The sequence below is a fragment of the Pleuronectes platessa genome, chromosome 8 (assembly GCF_947347685.1).
Source record: "Pleuronectes platessa chromosome 8, fPlePla1.1, whole genome shotgun sequence".
Lineage (NCBI taxonomy): Eukaryota > Metazoa > Chordata > Actinopteri > Pleuronectiformes > Pleuronectidae > Pleuronectes > Pleuronectes platessa.
In genome coordinates this window covers 17,169,001-17,183,820 of record NC_070633.1, presented here as the reverse complement: position 1 = coordinate 17,183,820, position 14,820 = coordinate 17,169,001, and the positions used below count along the sequence as shown (strand labels likewise).

Sequence of the window (14,820 nt, the reverse complement as noted above, 5' to 3'; positions counted from 1 at the left end):
ATCACATCATTATGATGTAGTGACTTCTAACCAGTGTTGCCAAAGTTACTATGAATTTTTTTATTTTAAAAGTAACTTAGTTACTTTACAGATTACTTCATTTTAAAAGTAACTAAGTTAGATTACAAGTTAATTTATTAGTTACATTCAGCAGCTGCGGACAACACCCCCGCCGCCTCAACATAAAAATGACAACCGGTTTTGCCAACACTCACTTTATTAGAAACCGCCGGAGGGGGCCACCCGCGCGAACAGAGGGTTCCCCCAGCGGGCGCCGTAGCTGAGGTGATCCGCGAGAAGGGCCCGACACGAGTCTAGAGTCGCTGCCGCCGACCGCCGTACCCGGTCCCCTCCAACGGCCCGCCTTCCGCACCGCCGACGGACACCGCCCCGCGGCCCAAGAGAAAGAAAGCTCCCGCACCAGCGACACCATGAGGCGCCGCGGACGAGGACTTCCCCCCCATAAAAATGTTGAGGCGTGCCGCACACCGAGCCTCCGGTGGAGCCGCTACCGCTGTTCGGCCGATACATCGGTGCAACACTAGATATTAGATATTTCCCACGGCACACCAGATGATCTCTCACGGCACACTAGTGTGCCGCGGCACGCTGGTTGAAAATCACTGGGCTACATGACTTCACTCCGAGAGACGCAAGAAGAAATCAAATACATATTTTACTATTAATCACAAAATAGTAACGCAGAATGACTGGGACAAGTAACTTTAATCTGATTACTGGTTTGGAAATAGTAACGCGTTAGATTACTGCTTTCTGAAAAAAGTGGTCTGATCAGAGTAACGGGTTACTGGTATCACTGGTCTGGACCTCATTTCAGCAGAAACAGATTGAAGAATGATAATTAAGTCTAATAAGATGGAATTTCCCTAACTATGTCAAACAGCAGCAGCATCACAGGGCTGCTTTTAAAACACTTCTGGTCAAATGTAACCAAACGCATGCATGCACACGAACAAACACACACACACTCACACAAATAGATACATAAGGTTACATGAGGCCTATGACAACCACTATTATTTTCTTCATCATAAAATGTAAATATATATGTTGTTTCTGCAGGATATCAAGCCTACTAATTCTAATCTGTAAATAGTTCAAAGTTTTATGAAAATATGTTTATTTGTGATCTCGCTGAGAGTTATATGAGAAGATGAACCTGGTTCTGTTCAAATGCAACAAAATCCACAAGGACATCAGGAACTCACTGTTCCTGGACAAACATACCCTGACCACATTGTGTGGTTTTTACACTTTGGAGTTTGTAAACAAGATCTCATGTGGTATTAAATTGTATTTTAGTGATGCTAGTAAATGGGTTTTATTAGCTTCTGAGTCTTTGTTAGCAAACCTCGACACATAACAGGGGAAACAGTGAGGCTCCATCTAAAGCCGACAAAATCTGTGTATTAATGAATTAACATGTTTGTTTAATCTGAGGAATTAAAGTGAAAGTGCAACAAGTCATTGCTCAGGAAAGAAATGATCAGGATGGTGTATTATTATTATATTTATTTCTGAACTTAGATCAGATCATACTTATTCAGTTTGAGAGATGCATGTTTAGATAAGCGTTTTTTCTTCTGCTTGAACCTTTTCAGTCACTAATGGCCCAACTGTCAATGTCAGAAAAAGGCCAGTCAATCCGTTTGAATTTAATCAAACTGCAACAAATTTCACATGCTCATAGATATCAGTTCCCTGAACTCATCAAGATCAATGAAGTATTTGCGGGGAATTTTTTTTTTTCTCAATGTTAAAGAACTTGGGAAAAAAAAATCCTGGATCTGAATTGGCCCCCAAATAAATTGGGTTCTTCTCTAACACACCATTTTTTTTGCACCCCATTGCACAGCATTCATAAAAGCAAGACACCGCAGGGAGTTGAACCCTGTCCTGACAAAGTCAGGAGTGCCACCACCGGGGTCTTTTGCTTTTTTGTTTTTGCTGTAATAAGGGCAAAAGCAAAACCTGGAGGAACAAAACCAAGACTTTGTTCCCCCAGCAAAAGAAAACCACTCAGCACCTGGCTGCTATATTATTCTATCACCACATTGGGATTTATCACAGTCCGGAGGCCCTGTGGCCAAAGAGAAATGCTAGTAAAGCATTATTGTTACTAATTATTTGAGGTTAACATAAAGCCAGTTCCTAGATGTCATTTTTCAACTACAAAATTGCAGAAGTTAATTTTGAAAAGTTAAGCCATCACCTTACTACCTGCTCCAGGTTAGAGGTATTCACTCGTTCTTGAGCCAGTCTCACACTCTTATTTCTGTGAAGAGAAGTGCAGGGATACAATGAGTTAGGAGTTCCTTGTGATCTTGGGTATTGGAAAGCGCACAGGACACAGCACACTGAAAAATGCAAAGGAAAAAGCGTCTCCCCACAATACCCTTTTCCCAAATACAAGTAGTACAACACTACAGGACAATCACTGGAATTACAGTAATCCAAATTACAACTGCCTTCAGAGGGACAACTGTTTGAATAAATACAATTCAAAGTGGAAACCTTTTTCCAGAAGAAGCTTTTAAATACCACAGACCTGAACGCGAAGGATTCCTCCTTTATGAACTGTAGGTGTAGACTTGAATGTAGATTTTGGAACGGCGGCCCATATAACTTAATCTGCAAGAGTCAAGAATACACAGTCCCCTACCAACCCAACAAAGCAACTTGAAGCCTGGTACCAAGACTTTGTTCCAAGACAGCAACCACAGTACATACCAAGACTTCGTTCCCCCAAGAAAAGAAAATCACTCAGCACCTGGCTGATATATTGTTATGTCACCACATGGGGATTTCTCTCGGTCAAGAGGCTGAAACTAGAAGAAAGAGACAACTGGTTTCCCCAATCCCCAGCATTCCCCACAACGACACTGAATTGGCGAATGACTAATTCAAAGATATCTTCTTATCCATATTAGCAAAGCCACGATACCAGCATCCCTGATAATATTGTTTTCCCGTTTGCAATTCGGCAGGATTCAGGCGTTCTGGTATAGCTTTCTTTCCAAGCTTAACGCTGTAATGGAAAAAAGATGAGACAATGTAAATCTCCCCACCCCCTCCCACATGAACCCCACACTGAAATTCAAATGAGACAAATGATCAGTGCAATTTTTTGTTTACCGCCAATGGCGTAGCACCTTTTACCACAGCTATCTGCCCTCCGCGATGCACAATTCATCAAAGAAATAAAGACCCTAGAGGCTGGCTGTACCAAGACATCCCATGACTCCCTGCAGAGGGTTAAGTCGCCTGGCTCAGTCGCAAGTTAAGCTGAACAAGAAATCTGAAAAGAGAGAAAAGTGTTGCCCGTCCCCCCTCAAGAAAAACCCTCGACTGAACACTACTGCAGTGTTTGACAACAACTACATGAACATTATGTTGTGCATTACAAATAAAATGTTCTGCAGAGCTGATGTGCATGCAACATGTTGAGTTACACATTTAAGCCATGGCGTGTTAAAGAAAAATCAAGGGAACCGAAATAACTTAACTTACCACCCATGAGACTGAAGTGATGCAGTGATAGCGAGACAAGCTTGCAGCTCTTGATATTAATGTGACTGGATTCTCAGTGTTCCAACACAGGTTAGGCCATCCCAGATGACATGCAAAGACAATTTGGGAAGTGAAACCTGAGAAACCGAAGGGAAAAGAAAAAAGGCACACACAAACAGTGTGCGAAGGCCAGCAAGGATTCAGATTAAAGCTCAGCTACTGAGGAAGGCTGTTGCGCGATTTCAAGAACTTAATATGAGCAACCTACAGTTGCGCATGGGCTAGCAGCTGAGGGCTAATCATTTCAATCCATTCAGCAAAAAGCAACCTGAATGCCATTGTTCAAACTGCATGTTGGTTGAGATGATTCTTGTGTTGTCTCAGGTAGACCGCATTCTCCCTTCGGACTTATCTCCAAGATCAAACCAGAGGTAGACAAGAAAAAAAAACTATAACCCCCAAGGTAATCGTAGAACTGACCATTGTTATCCTTGCCCATAAGCTTTACTGCAGATAATGTCACTTATCAGAAATGTGAATAAATTGAGTGACCTTACGTGATGCTTGATGCACAAGGGAACTTGTATAAACAATGAGTTAGGAGTTCCCTGGTGATCTTGGGTATTGGAAAGCGCACAGGACACAGCACACTGAAAAATGCAAAGAAAAAAACGTCTCCCCACAAAACCCTTCCCCAAATACAAGCAGTACAACACTACAGGACAATCACTGGAATTACAGTTACCCTAATTACAACTGCCTTCAGAGGGACAACTGATGACTGAATATAATTCAAAGTGGAAACCTTTTTCCAGAAGAAGCTTTTAAATACCACAGATCTGAACGTGAAGGATTCCTCCTTTATGAACCGTAGGTGTAGACTTGAATGTAGATTTTGGAACGGCGGCCCATATAACTTAATCTGCAAGAGTCAAGAATACACAGTCCCCTACCAACCCAACACAGCAACTTGAAGCCTGTACAGAATTACAATGATTCTAGTAAAGAGACTAGTTACCGCACTCCCTGGGAAAACAGAACGTCTTGCTCCATCTGGAGACTAGTTCTGAAGCTGCTATCCTGCTATAGTGTCCATCTTGTTGGGTGCACCTGGAAGTTTCCTATTCAAGGCCTTTTGTGCCGGTAACATGGAGCTGTGAATTCTAGGGAGAGACTGATTAAGGTCCCCCCCCCACCCCCCTATAACAGGCCATAGTGTAACATAAATGTACACACAGAAATTGATTGTCTTAACTGCATCTTTGGTTTTTCAAGGACAAAGTTGCTTCCTTTGTTGGCAAAACGAAATTAATTTGTCTCCTATCATTGCTGGATTTAGATTCACACATTTAAGGGATTTCTCATAATTTACTTTTCTCTCTTTTATGCAGTTTTAAAAAAAAGACGACTGAATTGACACGCAGTTACACTAATTGTCTTGGTATCTCTAGCTTATTTGTTATCTGAATTAATTTTTGACTTTGAGATGAGTCTGCATTAATTTAGACTTTTTTTTTATGAGTTGACTCCAGTAATATGTGTATATTAAATTTTGATCTGAATTTAGATAAAAATCTTAATACCACAGAATAAACAATGAAAAAATATCTATTTGTGTTTTCTTATCTTTCATTTAGTTTTATGGTAAACATTAAGCCCCAATTATTTCTTTATATGATCGTTTGACAACCAGAATCGGGATTACTGTTGTGTTCTTTTTATAATATATGCCACTGCCAGGTTTTAGAAATCTGAACAATTTAAGCATCCATTTATTAATTATTCATGTTTTATATTATTGAAAAAATATAAATTTAGCAAAAATTTAACAAATTTTAAATGCATACGAGTTAGCTGTAAGATTAACTTTCATCAGCAGTCACTTTGCCAGAAGATTTAAGGCATTCTGCAAATGATTTTTTTCTTATCTTTCATTAAGTTTTATGGTAAAACATCAAGCCCGAATTATTCCTTTGTATGATCGTTTGACAACCAGATCCCGGGATTACTGTTGTGATCTTTTCTAATATATGCCACTGCCAGTTTTTAGAAATCGGAATAATGTTAGCATCCATTATTATTGTTCTATTTTTATATTATTTTAAAAAAGGTATATTTAGCGACATTCACACAAATTTTAAATGCATACGAGTTAACTGTCAGTAAAGCTAAATGACTGAGAGTGTTACAGAGATACCTCTACCCAATATACGAACCACTGCCTAGCTTTAACGTGTGAAGCTGGAAGACTTGTGCACCCTGTCGCACCCTGTCATCACTGGCTGGCTTGTTCTAGATCTGATGCTACAGTGATGCTCCCTCTGTGCTGATCCTCTGATCTGTGCCTCTGGCTCCCTCTGATGTACACATCGCTAAAGGAAAATCCTTTGATTGAAAAATGACTGTATTCTATACAGCATAGGTAATTATGAGCCATGTACAGGATCAAATTTAATCTAGATTAAATCCTTAATGTTGTAACATGCAAAGTTACCAAAAACCATGTCATTCTAATAATGAGGCAGTTGAATAAAAATGCCCTTTAAAAAACTTGAGGATTCTGAGATTGGGATTAATGGCCTCTGGCTCTAGCTCCATAGCTGTGAAACAAATGGGCTCAAAACACCAATTACTGATTGTGTCCAATTTGATTAGAGCTAATAAATTTCATAAAATGTTTGGACTAAATAAACTAATGCTGCTACTGTACTAGTTAATTGCCCAACAAAAGGACTATTGCCAAAAGTTTTCCATAGAACTAATGATCCAAACTCGTTGGGGACAATGTCTGAAGGCCCCTCAATCCAACATAACAATGTTATTATGATGACCCCCAAGTTATCACTGATGCACAAATGTTTTTTTGGTGGCACTTTGATTCAATCACTGGAATTACAGTAATCCTAATTACAACTGCCTTCAGAGGGACAACTGTTTGACTGAATACTATTCAAAGTGGAAACCTTTTTCCAGAAGAAGCTTTTAAATACCATAGATCTGAACGTGAAGGATTCCTCCTTTATGAACCGTAGGTGTAGACTTGAATGTAGGTTTTGGAACGGCGGCCCATATAACTTAATCTGCAAGAGTCAAGAATACACAGTCCCCTACCAACCCAACACAGCAACTTGAAGCCTGTACAGAATTACAATGATTCTAGTAAAGAGACTAGTTACCGCACTCCCTGGGAAAACAGAACGTCTTGCTCCATCTGGAGACTAGTTCTGAAGCTGCTATCCTGCTATAGTGTCCATCTTGTTGGGTGCACCTGGAAGTTTCCTATTCAAGGCCTTTTGTGCCGGTAACATGGAGCTGTGAATTCTAGGGAGAGACTGATTAAGGTCCCCCCCCCACCCCCCTATAACAGGCCATAGTGTAACATAAATGTACACACAGAAATTGATTGTCTTAACTGCATCTTTGGTTTTTTAAGGACAAAGTTGCTTCCTTTGTTGGCAAAACGAAATTAATTTGTCTCCTATCATTGCTGGATTTAGATTCACACTTTTAAGGGATTTCTCATAATTTACTTTTCTCTCTTTTATGCAGTTTTAAAAAAAAGACGACTGAATTGACACGCAGTTACACTAATTGTCTTGGTATCTCTAGCTTATTTGTTATCTGAATTAATTTTTGACTTTGACATGAGTCTGCATTAATTTACACGCAGTTACACTAATTGTCTTGGTATCTATACCTTATTTGTTATCTGAATTAATTTTTGACTTTGAGTTGAGTCTGCATTAATTTAGACTTTTTTTTTGTGAGTTGACTCCATTAATATGTGTATATTAAATTTTGATCTGAATTTAGATAAAAATCTTAATACCACAGAATAAACAATGAAAAGATATCTATTTGTTTTTTCTTATCTTTCATTTAGTTTTATGGTAAACATTAAGCCCCAATTATTTCTTTATATGATCGTTTGACAACCAGAATCGGGATTACTGTTGTGTTCTTTTTATAATATATGCCACTGCCAGGTTTTAGAAATCTGAACAATTTAAGCATCCATTTATTAATTATTCATGTTTTATATTATTGAAAAAATATAAATTTAGCAAAAATTTAACAAATTTTAAATGCATACGAGTTAGCTGTAAGATAAACCTTCATCAGCAGTCACTTTGCCAGAAGATTTAAGGCATTCTGCAGATGAATTTTTTCTTATCTTTCATTAAGTTTTATGGTAAAACATCAAGCCCGAATTATTCCTTTGTATGATCGTTTGACAACCAGATCCCGGGATTACTGTTGTGATCTTTTCTAATATATGCCACTGCCAGTTTTTAGAAATCGGAATAATGTTAGCATCCATTATTATTGTTCTATTTTTATATTATTTTAAAAAAGGTATATTTAGTGACATTCACACAAATTTTAAATGCATACGAGTTAGCTGTCAGTAAAGCTAAATGACTGAGAGTGTTACAGAGATACCTCTACCCAATATACGAACCACTGCCTTGCTTTAACGTGTGAAGCTGGAAGACTTGTGCACCCTGTCGCACCCTGTCATCACTGGCTGGCTTGTTCTAGATCTGCTGCTACAGTGATGCTCCCTCTGTGGTGATCCTCTGATCTGTGCCTCTGATGTACACATCGCTAAAGGAAAATCCTTTGATTGAAAAATGACTGTATTCTATACAGCATAGGTAATTATGAGCCATGTACAGGATCAAATTTAATCTAGATTAAATCCTTAATGTTGTAACATGCAAAGTTACCAAAAACCATGTCATTCTAATAATGAGGCAGTTGAATAAAAATGCCCTTTAAAAAACTTGAGGATTCTGAGATTGGGATTAAGGGCCTCTGGCTCTAGCTCCATAGCTGTGAAACGAATGGGCTCAAAACACCAATTACTGATTGTGTCCAATTTGATTAGAGGTAATAAATTTCATAAAATGTTTGGACTAAATAAACTAATGCTGCTACTGTACTAGTAAATTGCCCAACAAAAGGACTATTGCCAAAAGTTTTCCATAGAACTAATGATCCAAACTCGTTGGGGACAAATGTCTGAAGGCCCCTCAATCCAACATAACAATGTTATTATGATGACCCCCAAGTTATCACTGATGCACAAATGTTTTTTTGGTGGCACTTTGATTCAATCACTGGAATTACAGTAATCCTAATTACAACTGCCTTCAGAGGGACAATTGTTTGACTGAATACAATTCAAAGTGGAAACCTTTTTCCAGAAGAAGCTTTTAAATACCATAGATCTGAACGTGAAGGATTCCTCCTTTATGAACCGTAGGTGTAGACTTGAATGTAGGTTTTGGAACGGCGGCCCATATAACTTAATCTGCAAGAGTCAAGAATACACAGTCCCCTACCAACCCAACACAGCAACTTGAAGCCTGTACAGAATTACAATGATTCTAGTAAAGAGACTAGTTACCGCACTCCCTGGGAAAACAGAACGTCTTGCTCCATCTGGAGACTAGTTCTGAAGCTGCTATCCTGCTATAGTGTCCATCTTGTTGGGTGCACCTGGAAGTTTCCTATTCAAGGCCTTTTGTGCCGGTAACATGGAGCTGTGAATTCTAGGGAGAGACTGATTAAGGTCCCCCCCCCACCCCCCTATAACAGGCCATAGTGTAACATAAATGTACACACAGAAATTGATTGTCTTAACTGCATCTTTGGTTTTTTAAGGACAAAGTTGCTTCCTTTGTTGGCAAAACGAAATTAATTTGTCTCCTATCATTGCTGGATTTAGATTCACACTTTTAAGGGATTTCTCATAATTTACTTTTCTCTCTTTTATGCAGTTTTAAAAAAAAGACGACTGAATTGACACGCAGTTACACTAATTGTCTTGGTATCTCTAGCTTATTTGTTATCTGAATTAATTTTTGACTTTGAGATGAGTCTGCATTAATTTAGACTTTTTTTTTGTGAGTTGACTCCAGTAATATGTGTATATTAAATTTTGATCTGAATTTAGATAAAAATCTTAATACCACAGAATAAACAATGAAAAAATATCTATTTGTGTTTTCTTATCTTTCATTTAGTTTTATGGTAAAACATCAAGCCCGAATTATTCCTTTATATGATCGTTTGACAACCAGATTCTGGGATTACTGATCTTTTCTAATATATGCCACTGCCAGTTTTTAGAAATCGGAACAATGTTAGCATCCATTATTATTGTTCTAATTTTATGTTATTTAAAAAAAGGTATATTTAGCGACATACATACAAATTTTAAATGCATACGAGTTAACTGTCAGTAAAGCTAAATGACTGAGAGTGTTACAGAGATACCTCTACCCAATATACGAACCACTGCCTTGCTTTAACGTGTGAAGCTGGAAGACTTGTGCACCCTGTCGCACCCTCTCATCACTGGCTGGCTTGTTATATATCTGCTGCTACAGTGATGCTCCCTCTTTGCTGATCCTCTGATCTGTGCCTCTGATGTACACATGGCTAAGGGGAAATCCTTTGATTGAAAAACGACTGTATTCTATACAGCATAGGTAATTATGAGCCATGTACAGGATCAAATTTAATCTAGATTAAATCCTTAATGTTGCAACATGCAAAGTTACCAAAAACCATGTCATTCTAATAATGAGACATGACAAAACCTGAATTATTGCCTTGCAGTATCAGTGTACATACATTTCTTTAAGTTTTATACTGTTTGGTGAGCTCCTTGGTCTTCATGATGCTGTTTGTTCAGTAATGATCTCCAACAAACTCTGAGTCCGTCACAGAACAGGTGTATTTATACTGAGATTAAATTGCAGACAGGTGGACCCTATTTACTAATTATGTGACTTGCAAATGTGACTTGTGAATGCAATTGGTCGCACCAGATCTTTGTTAGGGGTTTCACAGTAAAGGGGGTGAATACATATGCACTCAACACTTTTCAGATTTTTATTTGTAAATAATTGTGAAATACATGTAATATTTCCCCCCACTTCCAAATGATGCACTATTTTGTGTTGGTCCATTACATAAACTCACGATGAAATAAATTTTAATCTGTGGTTATACCATGACAAAATGTAGAAAAGTCCAAAGGGGGTGAATACTTATGCAAGGCACTGTAGATGACATACGCTCTTCATTTTCGGATCCTCCTTCTATAACCATCAACTTCATCTTCATCACCTTCGCTTTCCTCTTTCACCCCCCTGTCTCCCAATCAAGTTCTGACCTTGATAACCTCCGCCCGCCCGACCACCTGCCCCCTTGACCCCATCCCTTCTCACATTCTCCAGTCGATTGCCCCTGACCTTCTTCCTTTTCTTACCCATCTTATCAACACTTCCCTGTCAACTGGCTGTTTCCCTAATTCTCTGAAGGAGGCAAGAATAAATCCTCTCCTGAAGAAACCCACCCTTGACCCGTCTGAAGTAAATAACTACAGACCTGTCTCTCTTCTTCCCTTTGTTTCCAAAACTCTTGAGCGCGCTATCTTTAATCAACTCTCCTCCTATCTTAACCACAATAATCTTCTTGACCCTCACCAGTTTTGGTTTCAAGGCAGGTCACCCAACTGAGACTGCCCTCCTTGCTGTCTCTGAGCAGCTTCACACTGCTAGAGCAGCCTCTCTCTCCTCTGTCCTCATCCTTCTAGACCTCTCTGCTGCATTTGACACAGTGAACCACCAGATTATTTCCTCCCTTCAAGACCTGGGTGTGTCAGGCTCTGCTCTCTCCCTGCTCTCTTCCTACCTCAATGAACGCACTTATAGGGTAACTTGGAGAGGATCTGTGTCTGAACCTTGTCCTCTCACTACTGGGGTCCCTCAAGGTTCAGTCCTTGGTCCTCTCCTCTTCTCCTTGTACACCAACTCTCTCGGCTCTATCATTCACTCACATGGCTTTTCCTACCATAGCTATGCTGAGGTTACCCAACTAATTCTGTCTTTTCCCCGATCTGAAACACAGGTAGCAGCACAAATCTCTGCCTGTCTGACTGACATCTCTCAGTGGATGTCTGCACACCATCTAAAGATTAACCTTGACAAGACCGAAATACTTTTCCTTCTAGGGAAAGGCTCTCCCATCCACGACCTGACTATTAACTTTGACAACTCTGTGTTAACCAGACTGCTAGGAACTTGGGTGTGACACTCGATAGCCAACTCTCCCTTACTGCCAACATTAATGCAACAACACGGTCCTGTAGATTCATGCTGTACAACATCAGGAGAATACGCCCCCTTCTCACTCAGAAGGCAGTGCAGGTTCTGGTCCAGGCTCTGGTCATCTCACGCCTAGATTACTGCAACTCCCTCCTGGCAGGTCTACCTGCTACTGCCATCCGACCTTTGCAGCTCATCCAGAATGCAGCAGCTCGACTGGTTTTTAACCAACCGAAATTCACTCACACTACTCCGCTCCTCCGCTCCCTTCACTGGTTACCAGTGGCCGCTCACTTCCGGTTCAAATCACTAGTACTTGCGTACCATGCTGTGAACGGATCAGGTCCGGTCTACATCCAGGACATGGTCAAACGTTACACCCCAGCACGTTCACTCCGCTCTGATTCGGCCAATCGGCTCGTTGCTCCTTCACTGGGAGCTAAACACTCATCAAAATCACGACTGTTTGCTGTCCTGGCTCCTAAATGGTGGAATGAGCTCCCCATCGACATCCGGACATCTGAAAGTATACACATCTTCCGCCGAAAACTCAAAACACACCTCTTCCGACTTTACCTTGAATAAAAAAAAAAATTAAAAAAAAACCTAAACAACTCTTTGAATTTAACACTTTTAGTAGCACTTAAATGGCACTTACTTATAGCACTTTGTAGTTTTGCTTTATTTTGAAGAAATTGTACTTTCTTGATTCTTGATGTTCTGGGTCTGTACCCTCAGGGTTGATGCACTTATTGAAAGTCGCTTTGGATAAAAGCGTCAGCTAAATGAAATGTAATGTAATGTAATTTAGTCCAGAGGTTGAATCAGACTTTTTTACTGTAGATAGCATCAACATATCAACCCTCATAAATTAAATTTATTTGTACTTCTGCATTGAATCTTTAGTTTGACCTTTTACTAAAACCAGATGAACTCTAGAGATCTCTTGTTATTATTGTTATTATCATTATTATCACTTTTATTATTATTCACCTTGTTATTAGAGCAAGGTGATAAAAGGACAGATTTGAAAATGGTACAGATCTTCTCCAACTCTCCAATATAAAAAAGCATATTTCACAAAACAGTACATTTAATTATATTCAAACTTTCCCTTATTTTGCCCTTATATGTTCAGTCTGTTCAGTTTAGTGGGATTGGGAGAAGATTCCTGTACTTGGTGCCAATTTGTTTGAGCAGAGTCTTATTTCTCAACTCTTCTGACAGCTTGACTGATCTGGACCAGACTCAACCGATTGGCAATCGCACAACAGGCCTCATAAAATACCTGCTGTTAATGGCACAAAGACAAATGGTGCAATCATACTGAGATTTATATTCATAGTCAAATATTGAATAGTGTGTGTGTGTGTGTGTGTGTGTGTGTGTGTGTGTGTGCCAGCATCAAACACACACACACACACACACACACACACACACACTCGCCCGCTCCTGGTAGTTCATGATGGCCTGATACGGTGATGATTTAAAAAATGTACGTGACGTTCACTCACGTTCATCGTTACGTTCACGTTAATAATATGAAAACTGATTCGTTAAGTTCAGCGTTCGCTAAACATATGCACAACATTGTACTGTACAGCCACTGCAGAGGGGCCGAAGAGCCGCGGGTGGCCGAACCCTGTGTGGAACCGAATTTCTATGGTGTATTGGACGTTTTTGTGGCAGCAGTGTCCATCACTTTTAGCTGTCCCCTGGAAACACTTCCGTTGTGTTGTGGCCTCTTCTTGCTGCGCGTTTGGCTTCTTGCTGCGCGTTTGGCTTCTTGCTGCGCGTTTGGGTTTTTGCAACGCCTTACGGTATTTGCTGCGCGTTTCTCTATTTGCAGCTCGTTCCGGTATTTGCAGCGCTTTTCTCTTTTTGCAGGTGTTTTGTCAACTTGCATGTGTTTTCTTAAGTTGCCGTTCGCTGAGCTTTCAGGGCCACCGTGCCAATGTGTTTTTTGCAGAAAAGATTTTCACTGATAACCAAACACACTTCTGCAGAAATAGGAGCAGATCTTTGGCAGGTGAAACTCATCTAGTAAATTCTCACTTTGAAATACAAAATTGACAAGGTTAACCCCACATCTGTTTGACCTTGACGCGATTTGAACACGCAGCCTTCTGATCTGGAGTCAGACGCGCTACCGTTGCGCCACAAGGTCCATTGTCTTGGACAGTAATGCCACTTTAGATGGATGCAATAGAAGAGTAAAGGTCATCATTAAAACAATATGTAAGAGTGAACCGATGTGTTCTTTGTAAATAACGATATTTACTGAGTTGGTGTTTTGATAAAGTGATGGTAGAGAATGCATGTTAACATGTCACCCTAAATGTTGGTGGAGATCTGGTGACTAAATTATCCTGGAAATGTTTACAGGACACTGGAATCTCCAAATATCCTTTTTGACCTTGATGTGATTTGGACAAGCATCCTTCTGATCTGGAGTCAGACGTGCTGCCATTGAGCCAAAAGGTCTCTAACAACCTAAAGTGATGTTAATTTAGAGAGATTCAATACAAACGCAAAGATCGTCAAGGAAACAGGGTTGAAAGCTGAACCTATGAGTTTCCAGATATTTAGTAATTTAATTATATGGAGAGCGCTCTCTAACACATCACGCTAAGTATATGGGGATGACTGTGATATCCTGGAAAAGGTGATAAATCACCTTTAGCACTGTAACTCCCTCCTGGCAAGTCTACCTGCTACTGCCATCCAATCTTTGCAGCTCATCCAGAATGCAGCAGCTCGAGTGGTTTTTAACCAACTTAAATTCACTCACACTACTCCGCTCCTCCTCCAGTGGCTGCCCGCGTCCGGTTCAAAACACTAGAACCTGCGAACCATGCTGTTAACGGATCAGGTCCAGTCTACATCAAGGACATGGTCAAACGTTACACCCCAGCACGTTCACTCCGCTCTGATTCGGCCTATCGGCTCGTTGCTCCTTCACTGGGAGCTAAACACTCATCAAAATCACGACTGTTTGCTGTCCTGGCTCCTAAATGATGGAATGAGCTCCCCATCGACATCCGGGCATCTGAAAGTATACACATCTTCCGCTGAAAACTAAAAAACACTTTAAATGTATGCAAAAAAAATTTGCAAAGGCCATAAATTAAGCAGTTTCCTAAACAGAGTGAACATATTACTTGCA

The 14,820-nt window shown here is 40.0% G+C and overlaps 1 non-coding gene across 1 annotated transcript; it reads right to left on the bottom strand.

Annotated features, from left to right (window-relative positions):
* Positions 1 to 13,749: 13,749 nt before the first annotated feature.
* On the bottom strand, positions 13,750 to 13,821 carry trnaw-cca (transfer RNA tryptophan (anticodon CCA)). Its single transcript has one exon. It is a non-coding gene; the product is annotated as a tRNA-Trp (tRNA).
* Positions 13,822 to 14,820: the final 999 nt, after the last annotated feature.